The sequence below is a fragment of the Mesoplodon densirostris genome, chromosome 10 (genome assembly GCF_025265405.1).
Source record: "Mesoplodon densirostris isolate mMesDen1 chromosome 10, mMesDen1 primary haplotype, whole genome shotgun sequence".
Lineage (NCBI taxonomy): Eukaryota > Metazoa > Chordata > Mammalia > Artiodactyla > Ziphiidae > Mesoplodon > Mesoplodon densirostris.
The window spans coordinates 86,092,320-86,106,517 of NC_082670.1; the positions used below are offsets into that span (position 1 = coordinate 86,092,320).

General features: G+C 44.3%; 1 protein-coding gene across 10 annotated transcripts in view; it reads right to left on the bottom strand.

Annotated features, from left to right (window-relative positions):
• The window catches only part of MAGI1 (membrane associated guanylate kinase, WW and PDZ domain containing 1), a 635,889-nt gene that overhangs the window by 620,822 nt on the left and 869 nt on the right, over nt 1-14,198 (bottom strand). The gene's annotated exons all lie outside the window — the stretch shown is intronic.

The following is a 14,198-nucleotide window of genomic DNA, read 5'->3' on the forward strand; positions in this document are numbered from 1 at the left end:
CAGGGATCGAACCCCGGCCCCCTGCATTAGGAGCACGAAGTCTTACCCACTGGACCACCAGAGAAGTCCCCCTTGGGCATTTTAAAGTAGAACAGAAGCCAAATTTCATGCCAACTTGGGGGAATCTTGGGTGCCCCAAAAGTGGTGATCATAATGAAGGAGGTAGATCAGGGCATACAGTCGTCTCAACTGGAAAACGCTCCTTAGTTTTGTTTCACATCCAGAGTACTGGATCACATATAGAATGTCCTATCTAGAATCTGAATTCCTAGACAGTCTCTTGGAATGTTCTTACTCCGATACGGATATGGAGAGAGGGAAGGGGACGAGAGAAGAGAGCATAGAAACACAGTCCCAATCCACACCTGGCAGAATTTGAACTCCATGTCGGGCTTTTGCTGACAACTACACAGTTTTCATTTTATATGCCCTTCCTTGCTTAGCTCTTTAACAGAAAAACGGCACTGCCTAAACTTCTAATCTGAATTACCTAAGTTCCCTTCCCCATCCTAGTCCAGCAAACCTGGTGCCTGCCATGAACTCTGCAACGCAGAACAACCTATTTCGCAGGCAAGAAAGAAGGGCTGCACTGGTTTTCAAAATACAAAATTCTACCAGATAACGCTGGCCTGGAGAACAGATGCTCGCCAGTCTTAGAGGTTAACTGTGTTCCAAAAGCATCCACTCTTGGAGTAAAAGTCAGGGTGCTGATTTACCTGTAGAATGCCCAAACGAGTCATGTTATTAGGGATTTTTCTTGCTATATTTAAAACCGCCCTAAGAAGTATACATAAAACTCATTCATTCTTTTATTTGTAACACCACACATTTCACAGTAAAATCACCTTAGAGCAGAGAATGTATACTATTCCCAGTACATATTCATATAAATGTCATCATCGAGACACTATTTTGCACCCAGTTCTAAGATTCAGCAGACCACGACCGTGCAATAAAATAGTCCAAGAATCACGATCAGCTGTCAAAATATATCCTCTCCCGCGCTCCTCGCAACTCGACTGGGAGAGCTGTCACTGGCTGAGCCTCCAATAATCTTACGTGGACTATAGGAACAAACTGGACTACTTCTGGAACTTATTATTCACTTCAACCCACATTTGTGGACCTTTACTGTGTGTTGGTCGCTATCCTGGGCCCTAAGAACACAGACAAGAGAAAGAAATGGGATGACTGCTCTTGAAGAGATGAAGTGTGAGAGACATCAAGTGAGAAAGACAAATATGTCAACCAGAGGCTGCAAGCTTGTTGCCTGAGGACCAAATATGGCTCCCAGATGTGTTTGGCTTGGTTTATCCATGCTTTTGGAAAACTTTGAATCAACACTTTTACATTGGCAAAGTTCATTTTTTTAACAATTCAAGCTTCTGCATTCTCTTGAAAGCTTGAAAAATCTGGCAACGATGGGCAATGTCCCCACATGTCAACAACAGGCTGAAGCTGAGTGGCAACTGCTTCCTTTTACTCTAGTCCCCACCACTCCCTAATGCCCTTTAAAATACCCAGTCAGTATTTCCGTTTGTGATGACTATAATAAAGGAACAATTCCAGGCCTACATAGGATCTATTCTAACTGAGATAAGTAAAGAAATACAGGACTCTCACATCTAGGCAGCAAGGATTTAAGCTGATAAGTGGTCTGAAGAACAAGAAGATGGTGGGAATTAGGTCTTAAAAAGATAAAATTCATGTGAGCCGAGAAGTTCTAGATATCTATCCAAAGAAAATAGCTGAAGAAGTTCACTAAAATGTATATATAAGGATATTCATCAATGTGTTGTGTAAAATAGGAACTGAAAACAACCTAAATGTTCACTCTGAAAGCATGATTTAACATATTATAGCACAACAAAAAACTGATTCCACAGCCATCAAAATGGTACAGATCTACATGTAGCACAGAAAAAAAGTCTGTGATATATTGTGAGGCACAAAGAAAAATCTCACCAAAACAGCGTGTGTGGGACTATCCAATTTTCAGAAGAAAAAGACCCTCCCAAAAGAATCTACCAAAAAAACGTGTGTGTATTTATATATGTTTATATATATAAATCTCTGGAGGTGGGATTATGGGCCATGTGGATACATTTTCCTTTCATATGTTCACATTTTTGTCTATCATACACATTGTTTAAATGAGGGAAAAAATTAATTTCACCATGAAAAAACCGTAAGCTGTGGAAGCACAGACCAACAATGGAGAGTGATTGACAGTCATCCATGATCATAAAACTATTTGAGTTTTTAAAAGATTAGAAACCAAAAAATCTAGATGATGCCTATGCTTTCTTAAAAAAAAAAAAAAAAAAAAACCTACATGCTCCAACACCAAAGAAAGTCTTTTTTTAACAACTTGATCTTGAGTTTTGAATTCTTAACCAAGTCACACAGACTTAAACAGGCTGATAGTTGGAGGAGGAAATGAACAGGCTCTCCCTATCAGATGTAAATTCCAACGCTTGGCCAAGAATCCAGGTGGTAAAATACTGACTCTATTTAAATCAAGCCAAAGTGATGCCTTCTGTGGCCGCGTTACATAAGCAATAGGCTCCATCACTGCACACATCTGGTCAGAATAAAGGCCCTCTAAGACCTTCAACACAATTAATTCAATATTTTCCCGACAGTTCAAAATGCTACAACAACTGGCAGACAACCATTTTAAATCATCACAGAAAAGTCAGACATATGGCTAAGTATATTTAATATGCTTTAAAAATAAGCCGCGGATCTTCGAGCCAACAAGATCTTAGGCAAGAATTTTTCTTATTTATTTAAAAGTTATGCCTACCCATTACCTCAAAAGAATTCAATTCAAAAGTGATTGCTTGAGTACCTAGAGAGGGCAGAGATTGCAAAGAGACATAAAACAGGGATGCTGCTTTCAAGAATTCAAGAAACACATAATCCAGTACAGGAGACAGAAGAGCAAATCTACATTACAAGACACTATTGTGACTCTTGAAATCATGTTGTGTGTGGAGAAAAAAAAGACAGAGAGAGCACGGAGGAGGAAAGAATCAACAGTGTTGGTGAGGGAGATCAGGGAAAACAGAAGGAGAAGGCAAATAAGCAGAATTGCTTGCAACTATATAGCAGCACCCTCTGTGTTCTGGCCAACAAACACTTTGGGAGTCCTTTTTTTTTTTTTTTTTTTTTTTTTCTGGAACTCTCTTTGGTAGCGTCACCAGGCATGGTGTGCTGTCTCTCAGGCAGCAATATTACAGCCTAACAGAGGTCAACACACTTCTAGTGTGGAAACCTGGGATGAGAATTTTGGAACCAGGCGGACCTGAATTTGAATCTCACCTCTGTGAGCTGCCTGGAGGCCAGGATAAATTACTTGACCTCTCCAGCTAATTTTCTCAGGGCTAAAATAAGAATGACATCATCTACCCAGGTAAAAACCTAACCGGGGTCTCAAGGACATGTCAGAAGATCAATATAGAATAGTTACCATGATTAGTTTACTGCTCCTATTTCAGATTCTCAGTCTCAACCATGAAGTTATACCTTAGAGAAGAGTTTTTCAATCTCCGCCTTAGTGCCATTTGGGGTTGGACACCTCTCTGCCATGGGGACTGTACTGTGTAGGATGTTTAGCAGCATCCCCGGCCTCAGCTCCCTCAAGGCCACTAGCACTTCCCCTTCCTGAGCTGTAACAATCAAAAATGTCTCCAGACATCGCCAAATGTCCCTTGGGGGACAAAATCACCCCCAGTTGAAAATCACTGCTTTAGAGGAAATCATTGATGGGTCTTCACTTCTGAACTGAAAATTAACATGGCTGCTATTAGGTAGGCATTGCCGTAAGCACGATTTACACGCCAAGCAGAGGACAAAGTATTTAGCATACATTTTCTCATTTAATCCTCACAACCACCCTATGAGGTAGGTATTATTCTCATTTTCAACTGGAACAACTGAGGTTCTGGGAGGTTTACATGCCCATGGTTCTTCAGCTGGAGTTGGACCTAACCAGCCTGACTCCAAACCCTTATATAACACCAAGCCTTGCTGCCTCCCCAGCCTTTCCTGATTTGGGAGTCCAGGTGTGGTGCCAGGAAGATCAGAGGACCTCAGTGTCAAGTTCTCAAGGATCACCCTTGCTGGTACTGCCCTGCCCAGGACCTCCAGGGAGTAAGGAGAGGACCTGTCCTTCCTCTACACGTTACTGAACCTGGGTCCCGATGACAATCATTAGAATCAATTCATCACCAGTGACAACGCAGAAGTTCAGGCAGCTCAGACCTCTACCACATGGTGAAATCTAGAGGTTTCCTTCTTACTTGCCTGAACTAATCCAGTCTCAGGCTTTTTCAATAGTGGCATCTGAATCAGGCAGAAAAATCAGGGCTTTTTCTAGACTTGAAAAGCTCTCCAGGGAACTGTGTACCACAATCTCTATCTCTCAAGAGATTCTTTCTTCTCTCCCAAGTGCTTTCCAACAGGGAACATTCAAACAATAACAGAAGCCAATATTTTGTGGGCGCTCAACACGTGCCAGGCCCCGTGCTGTGTGGTTTACCTCAATCTCCTCATTTTATTCCTCCATCAGCCTCAGGTAGTACGTATCATTATCCTCATTTGCAAGAAAGAGGGGAAGTATCTCGCCCTGAGTAACCCAGCTAGTAAATTGAAAAGCCTGGTTTCTAACCCAGATCAGCCTGAGTCCAAAACCTGCCGATCTACAACACATCAATAAATGGATACTTGCGGATTATCTTACGAGCGGCACTGCAGTCCTGTTAACACTGTATATGGCAATAATTGTGAAACCTGGCTTATAATCAGGGCATAATGGCCTTTTAATTGCACCATCATGTCACTGTCCATAAAGAGAGCTTCGAGTCCCACAATGGGCTGAAAGATTAGCCTTATTGTGCAAAACATAACTGCATTCCGTTAAAGGCGCACACTAATGGCTCTCTTGGCAATAGGAATGGGGCTGACACCTTAGCCGGGAGGATGTAATTCTCTTACGTAACTCATTCTCACCACACTGCAGATGGTAACAGGAAAAGTCTATACACACAGCTGACGGTGCCCAGAAGAACGTCTCACGGTGCACTGGAGGGTGAGAGAGTATGCAAAGTTCGCTGACAGACTCAGCACGGTGCTGCCTTAAATCCCTAAAATAAAGACCATTTGAGCCCGGCCAGCAATGCTCACTGTCTTCAAGAATACTCCTAGGGCTTCCCTGGTGGCGCAGTGGTTGAAAGTCCGCCTGCCGATGCAGGGGACACGGGTTCGAGCCCTGCTCTGGGAGGATCCCACATGCCGCGGAGCAACTGGGCCTCTGAGCCACAACTACTGAGCCTGCGCATCTGGAGCCTGTGCTCTGCAACAAGAGAGGCCGCGATAGTGAGAAGTCTGCGCACCGCTATGAAGAGTGGCCTCCGCTCGCCACAACTAGAGAAAGCCCTCGCACAGAAACAAAGACCCAACACAGCAAATATAAATAATTAATTAAAAAAAATACTCCTAGATCAATCATTGAAGCTCTATTTAGCCCAAGTCATGGACTGCAAGTGTTAAACCCTTATCAAGTTTAATGCGATCCATCACAAAGTACCTACATTTTCAGAGACTTTCAAATATCAGAATTTTCAGAGGCAACCGAGCTCAGCAGAGTTATTCTAGTTCTAAATCTGACAGTGGACGTTCAAGAAATACTGGAGCAATTACTATGCATCAGGCACTATTCTCAGTACTGGGATCAACAACAGCCCTGCCCTCTCGGAGCTTATATTAAAGAAAGAGAGACAAAACAAGGAACTTAGTTATTTTGAAATAATCGACATATGATAAAGTAAAATAAAGCAGAGTAGGGGAATAGGGAATGACAAGGCAAGTGGGAAAGACTTGAAGTTCGTGAGAGAGTAAGCCTCCCAGGTGTCCAGGTCGGGCCAGCAGGCCACGGCCAGGGAGAGAGAAGACAAGTCACAGGCCAGATTGTGAGTCACTGGGAGGACTTCCGTTTCCCCTTGGCGAACGGGACTAGAGAAATTATTGTATGTAATGGATTACTCCATTCTTTAATCACTTGGCTATAAAAAGAGATTACTATTTAATCATAAAAGACATTGTTCAGAATTTCCTGGCGGTCCAGTGGTTAGGACTCAGCGCTTTCACTGCTGGGGGCCTGGGTTCCATCCCTGGTCAGGCAACTAAGATCCCGTAAGCCTCGAGGCACGGCTAAAAATAAAATAAAACAAAAGACATTGTTCAAATTACGTTTGCTACGTGCCTTCAGAAAGGATGACATCCAGAACACGCTGGACCCTCCATAGGCCACTATACTATAAAGCAAAAGTCAGCATCGCTTGCTTGTCCTTGACATCCATGGGGGTTCAGCTGTGAACACACCAAAACAAATTCACCAGACATACTATATGGATGTCAACATCCATAGGGGTGCAGTAGAGCAAAGCGCCAATATTTACCAAGGATTTTTCAAGGTTATAGATCTCACATATGAGCTGCATAAAGACAGGCAGGAAGGCAGTAACCTACTTTTTTAGGATATGAATGCCAGCGCTTAACGAATTTGACAGCCTTTATTCTCAGTGTATACAAAATCAGTATATCCTGTTACACATATATACAAACTCAAGGAAGGGACCACTAACATCAGAGACTGGTGTTTTGCATTAAATAACCATCGTTTATAAAGCAACATCCTTCATGTAAACCCTTGTGGTGAGGAGATGTCAGAATGTTTTCTCTTATAAACCACTTAATTCCCCTTGGTGGATATCATCAATTCTGCCATCCGAAACTAGCTGGGTAATGAATGCCAACAAATGCAGTGAGCCAACTGTATGCCACTGCATCATAAGGTCAAGCTAATCTATTTTTAAATAACACAGCCATTGGCAAAGGGTGGCCTCCAGAAACAATGGACATGTTGGGTTGCCTGTCCTTGCACTATTTTTTGTAAAAGCTGTAGAATGCTCCACAATGTAACCTAAAAATATCCTTCAGAGAGTGGTCTTTTGGCAGCAAGAACAAAAATAGATTGATTTTTGAAAGTTTACGTTAAAAAAAAAAAAAAGACGTCAACACCAAGCACAGTTTAAGAGCAAGAGGGGACAAAAATCAGACTCTCTTCTGTAGCAAAGATCCAGTTTGCTGTCGGCTGGAAACACTGTACACAGGGACAATGCTACAAGAAAACGGAGGTAAGGTGTCATTCTTCTGGATGCTGACATAGACCAGGTCTCGCATGAACAGAAAACAGAAAAGCTCCTCATCACCCTGCTTGCTGAATGAACATCTGAAATTTCACTTCTTAAACTCCACCTAGAGTCAACAGGCAGAAATACTTAAATACAATTCATTAAGCCTTGTCAGTCATTTATTTATTTATAGCTCAGTATAAATTATTGACACTGAGAATCAGCTGATTGTAAAATCTGGTGATGAGAAAATGCACATATTAGGATCCTAAATGACAAGAAATCAAAGACGAATAGGGAGGAAAGAAGGAAAGATGTGGATGTCCTGGTCTGCACTTACCATCCGAATAAGAAGCAACAAGAGGGCTTCCCTGGTGGCGCAGCGGTTGAGAGTCCGCCTGCCGATGCAGGGGACACGGGTTTGTGCCCCAGTGCGGGAAGATCCCACATGCCACGAAGCAGCTGGGCCCGTGAGCTATGGCCACTGAGCCTGCGCGTCCGGAGCCTGTGCCCCGCAATGGGAGAGGCCACAACAGTGAGAGGCCCGCATACCGCAAAAAAAAAAAAAGAAGCAACAAGAGAAAATTCATTCATGCAGCCAACAAATTTTAGTGAACACCTATGACTTTGCCAGGTACTATTTTAGGTGCTGGGAAATAGAGGGGTGAACAAGTGAGATAAACTTCTTGTTTTCATGGACCTTACATTCCAGTGGGAAGAGAGACAGACAATGAAGAAGCAAAAGAAGAAGATAATGTGAAATTACAAGGTTGTTGTTTGTTTTAATTTATACATTTATTTATTTATTTATGGCTGCTTTGGGTCTTCGTTGCTGCACGCGGGCTTCTCTCTAGTTGTGGCAAGCGGGGGCTACTCTTTTTTTTTTTTTTTTTTTTTTTTTGCGGTATGCGGGCCTCTCACTGTTGTGGCCTCTCCCGTTGCGGAGCACAGGCTCCGGACGCGCAGGCCCAGCGGCCATGGCTCACGGGCCCAGCCGCTCCACGGCATATGGGATCCTCCCAGACCGGGGCACAAACCCGTATCCCCTGCATCGGCAGGCGGACTCTCAACCACTGCGCCACCAGGGAGGCCCGGGGGCTACTCTTCATTGCAGTGCGTGGGCTTCTCATCGCAGTGCGCGGGCTTCTCATCGTGGTGGCTTCTCTTGTTGCGGAGCACGGGCTCTAGGCGCGCAGGCTTCAGTAGTTGTGGTGCGCGGGCTCAGTAGTTGTGGCTCATGGGCTTCGTAGCTCCGTGGCACGTGGGATCTTCCCAGACCAGGGCTCGAACCCGTGTCCCCTGCATTGGCAGGCAGATTCTTAACCACTGCGCCACCAGGGGAGCCCGATAATGTGAAATTGTGTCAAAGCTTTGAAACACAAACCAGGATGAGGGGATGGCATGTGATCCAAGGCGCTATCTTATATGGGGTCAGTGGAATGGTGGGGCCAGCTCCTATGGGCTCTGGAGAACCAATTACATGGATCTCTTCCCAACTCCAGTGATGCTACAAATCAGTCTCCCCTCCACCAGAGCCGGCTGTTAAGCCTTTAGAGGCACACCACCGGATGAGAAGGTCTTTCTGAAGAGACACTAAGGAGAGGGGTCAATCCTGTGACCATCCTGGTGGAGTGTAGGGGTGGGGAGGAGGCAGAGAAAAAGCAAGACCAGAGACCCCGAAGCAGAATTCACAGGAAACTCAGCAAGACATGGCGCTATGTTTCAAAATGAGAACAGAATTATTTTCTTACAGAGCTGTTGTAATATATTCCAACTGGTCAAAATAAACACACAATGTCAAAACAAAGCCCAGAAAGGCACAAAGAACTATATTCAATTTTATGTGGTCCTAAGTCCCTCATTACGGTGAGGGGAAGGGTCTGGTGGTGGTGTTGTGGTTTTTATTTTTTTATTTTTTTGTGGTTTTTAAATTGTGACTTATTTATTGCCTCCATTCTGTCTATAAAAAAAGTGGAGGGACAGTTTGGTTCCTGGGTAATTTGCAAAGCCACAAAATTCACTTACAAAAATATGTAAGTGTGACCTATAATATTACCAGTTTGGGAAACTACAATCACACCCTTCTAAACTTTTGGAGTCTGGGTTATTCAGGGAATCTTAGCATTTTAGGAGTGCAAAGGATCTAAAAGGATACATCCACTTATTTTAGGTATGAAGAAAGGCCCGAAGAGGTGACTCACCAGAGATGACAGCACTATGGCCTAGCTTATTCTAGAACACAGATCACCTGCCCTACTCGATGCCATATTTTCAATGCAGTCTATACCCTAGGACAGTGGTGCTCAAAATTGAGCATGCATGAGAGTCACCTTGTTAAAAACACGGCACAGGCTCCACCCTCCTGAGTTTAGGTATCAGTAGCGCTGAGGCCTGGGAATCTGCATGTTTAACCAGTTCCCAGGTGATGTTAATACCACTGGTCTGGGGAGCCTACTTTGAGACCCATTGACCCAGGAACTAGAAGCATGGGTTCTGAAATCCAACACGGCTGAGTTCCAGCTCTACTTCAGCCACTTGTATGACCCTTGGAAAAGCCACCCACACTCTCTGGACCTCAGTTTCTGACACGTGAGTCCAGTTGGGAGGAATAAAGAACAAAATGCCCATAAAGCACTAGCTTAGCCAAGGGCCTGGCACTTCCTAAAGCAAGTGCTCAAAAACTACTAGCTATATCCTAGAGCTAAGCTTCCTTAATTGTAGTAGGTCCCCCTTATCTGCTGTTTTGCTTTCTGTGATTTCAGTTACCCACAGTCAACCACGGTCTGAAAATATTAAATATAAAATTCCAGAAATACACGATTTAGACGTTTTAAATTGTACACCAATAGCAGGATGAAATTTCCCGCCTTCCCCCTCTGTCCTGCCCAGGACATGAATCATCCCTTTGTCCAGGGTATCCTGCTCATTAGTTACTTAGTAGCTCAGTTATCAAATTGACTATCCAGGTACCACAGTGCTTGTGTTCAAGGGACGCTTATTTTACTCAGTAATGGCGCCAAAGCACAAGAGAAGTGATGCTGGCAGTTCGGATCTGCCCAAGAGAAGCCGTAAAGTGCTTCCTTGAAGTGAAAAGGTGAATGTTCTCGACTTAAAAAAATCATATGCTGTGGAGGCTAAGATCTACAGTAAGAATGAATTTTCTATCTGTGAAATTGTGAGAAGGAAAAAGAAATATGTGCTAGTTTTGCTGTCATACTTAAAACTGCACAAGTTGTAGCCATAGTGCATGATAAGTGCTTAGTTAAGATGGAAAAGGCAATGAATTTGTACAGTAAGATATTTTGAGAGAGAGGGAGACCACATTCCCATAACTTTTATTATACTACATAGTTATAATTCGTTCTATCTCATGTTGTGTTTAATCTCTTACTGTGCCTGATTTGGTACGTATCACCCACAGATAAGGGGGGATTACTGTACTTTTCCTCTTCTTCCACATACACTAGAATGGCTAAAGTTCAAAAGACAGACCAGATCAAAGATTGGCAAAGATGTGGCAGAACTGGAACATTTACAGCAGCTTTATTCCTAATAGATGAAAAAATAAACAGTCCAAATGTCCATTGACAAGCAAAAATATAAACAATCTGGTATATGTATGCAATGGAATACTACTCAACAATACAAAACAACCATGATACACACAATATGTGAAAAAAGCCAGACACAAAAGAGTACACATTGCATTATTTCATTTATATGAATTTCAATGACAGACAAGATTAATCCATGGTGAGAAAAATCAAACAGTCAATACCTCTGGAAGAGGTGGGTGGGGGGAACTGACTAGAAAGGGACAGGAGGGAAATTTCTGGGGTGATGGAAGTGTTCTGTATCTTGCTTTGGGTGAACCTAACATGAGCATATACCTCTGTCAAAACCCATCAAACTATATACTTAAGATCTGTGCATTTTATTACAGGTAAATATATACCTATAGTATATATAGTGTACATATATATGCTTTATTATATATATAAAGTAACATATACTTTATATAACATATATACGTATTTGTACATTCTTTTTAGGCACTTTTGTGACAAAAGACTGTCCTCTCCATTTAAAATTAATCAACTCTAACCTGGTAGATCCATTTAGCTTGATTCTTTCACAATCCAGTCCTGCTTCACATAATACCATTTGCTACAGACTGTTTTGGTCTGTGCATCTTTTCAGAGAGTTGCCATGAAACAGAAACAGCAGAATCTTCTCCCACAAGAAGACGGTGACATTTTCATACAGACAGCATCCAGAGTGACCCGTGTCCCTGGTAGTGGCTAGTTCAAGGTGCAGACAACACAAAAGTAACATTTTTCCTTTACCATGTACCAAGTAGAAGCCTATCTAATATGATTAAAACACAGTAATGAAAGCACAGGAAGAGCAATTTCGTAGTATAATTTAAATCTTATTCTCAATATAAAAGAGAAGGCTGGTGAAATGCTTTCTAGTGCCGTCTTTCTGTAATAAAGATGTTAGAAGAGCTACCTGTGCCTGTGTAATCATTACAGGAAATAGTAGCTTTTACATTGCGGTGGATTCCAGGTCATTCAAGCGTCCCCATCCATATCTTTATTCTATCCCACTACAAGAAGAACAAGTAGATTTGCCTACACATACACACACACACACACACACACACACACACGTTCTATGAGCATTCCTACGTAGCACACAAAATAGTTCCGGGTGAAAGCAAATAAGATGGGGAGACACTACAGTTTCCTTCGAACCCAGAGATACCTGATTCCAAACACACTTTGTTAGCTGACCAACCCTTCCGGACTGCCATGATGAGGTGGCCCTGGGACGATGCCTCCCAATCTTTGGTAACTGATGGAGGGAGGCTCAGCCACATGCAGTAGCTTGCACACTGAAAACAAGCCCCTACTGGACCCATCAGACACCAGTAGACCCCCGCACAGGATATGCAGGAACTCCTGCCTGTCCTTCCACCAGCCCTTTCTCCAAAATGCCCCTGCACGGCGACCAGCAGCTGATCCCATCAAATGCTACAGCATTTTCTCTACAGTTCTATCAAGTCCTAATAATCCAGGTACTGGTATTAACTTCATAAGTCAGGATCCTGACACTAAAAGCTAGACTTAGAAATAAATAACTGCCCCAATTCACTTTAAACATAACAATAATAGCTAATCTTTATTGAGCACTTACTATGTGCCAGGCACTGTTCTGCACCCTTTGTGCTTATTAGTTTATGTGACACAAGAAAGCCAGTTTACAGATGAGGGAGGACACATTCTCAAGTGAGGCAAGGTGACAGGACCTCAAGCAAAGCTGGGGAGATGTGCAATGAATGAGCCACAGTCTCTCCCTTCAAAGAGCTTACCACCTTGTATGGAAATGAGGGGAGGGAACTAACATAGTTCAGAGTAAGTAAAAAACTACAAGATACACCTTTAGGGGAGTCCAGAGGAAGAAGGATTTGTTCATCTGGGCAGGATGCCTGAGGGCTTCTTGGAGGAGGTGTGCAAGTGGACAATGAGGACATAAACGGAAGGAGTTTATGTTATGGAAACATAACCGTCAGTCCCTCAGCTCCCAAAGCTACCAAAAGGCCCAACTCTTCTCCCTGTCCCCCTCCTCCGTTTCATCTGGAACGGGCCTGTTTCCAAAAGAGGACTAGCTCAGCCCAACCCTTCTTTCCTCTGACACATTCCTCCAGCTGCTGCTTGCCCTTCCAAGCCCGCGCAGGCACATATGGGAACTTTTCACCAGGGCTCAACCTGGTGCTTTCACGGGGAAGAACCTGCGTCATGGTGCATGGTCGTACAAGGGCTCCCTTTAAGGGAGTCCAGTCCTTCTCTATTGGACTGTATCAGGGACAGCCCCATGCCTGCACCAAACTAAGATGTAAGGGACTCCCCGCCCCCACCAGCAGCCATCATAAAGGTCATCACTCCTCTCCGGGCTTCTGAGAGATGAGTTTGCTTCCACTCCCTCCTCTCAAGTGCGCTCCTCGGGGCTCCCACGGTCATTCCCCCACCTCTTCCTCCTCAATGCTTAAGGCTCTGCAACAAGGACTCAAACCCTCACTCTTGGCATCTGTGTGACCTTGGACAAGTAACTGAACCAACATCAGTCCCAGTTTCCTTATCTGTAACATGGGGTTTATAAGAACAACTCGGTCTCAGAACTGTTGTCAATCAGAACAAGATAGTGCAAGGAAAGTATTTTACATAGAGCCTGGCACGTAGTAAGCTAACAAGAAAGAGCAGCTATCATCATCATCACGGGGATGATGATGGTCTTAGTGATGGTGATGGTGGTGATGTTGGTGGCAGTATAAACTTGGACTTGAGTAGCACTGAAATACCCTCTCCATTCTCTCCCCCCACCGCCACCCACGAGCCTGGGGCCGGGCCCACACGGTCGAGACACATGCGTCATCCTGCTGTGGGGTGAATGCAGGATCTTCAGGCGGCGGGCTTTGGAACTGCCAGGCGGTGATGCCCGGATCCACCTGGGCGGTCGCGGGTGACGCTGATTTTCTGATGGAGGAGGCCCAACAACCAAAGACCCTCACCTCCTTCGTACCCATTCTCCAGGTCTGGAAACAGACAAGTGGCCAAAGAACGCAGCAACTGCGCCTGCTGCAACACTCGCCCAGGGAGTCAGGAGAGCGTCCACGTTGCCCCTGCCAACTCTCCTCCAGGTGCAGGCAAGCTGTGCTGCACTTGGTGGCGGAGATAACAGGTTGGCAAACCAGGCCTGAGAAAAATCTCCGCGCTTCCCCGCGCAAACCCAAGGCCCTCTTCCCAATGCAGGTGAGCAAACAACCCACAACCTCTCAACAACTTTGTATGCTTCACTATCACAGGGCGCACGGCCTCAGCTTCCCCTCTAAAACGCATTCGCAGGAGAAAAGCGGGAAATCGAGTTAGGGGGCGGGGGGAGCCTCCACAGGCCGATCCCCTTTTCTAGGGGCGCCTCCGGGAGGCGCGTCCCGTCTTA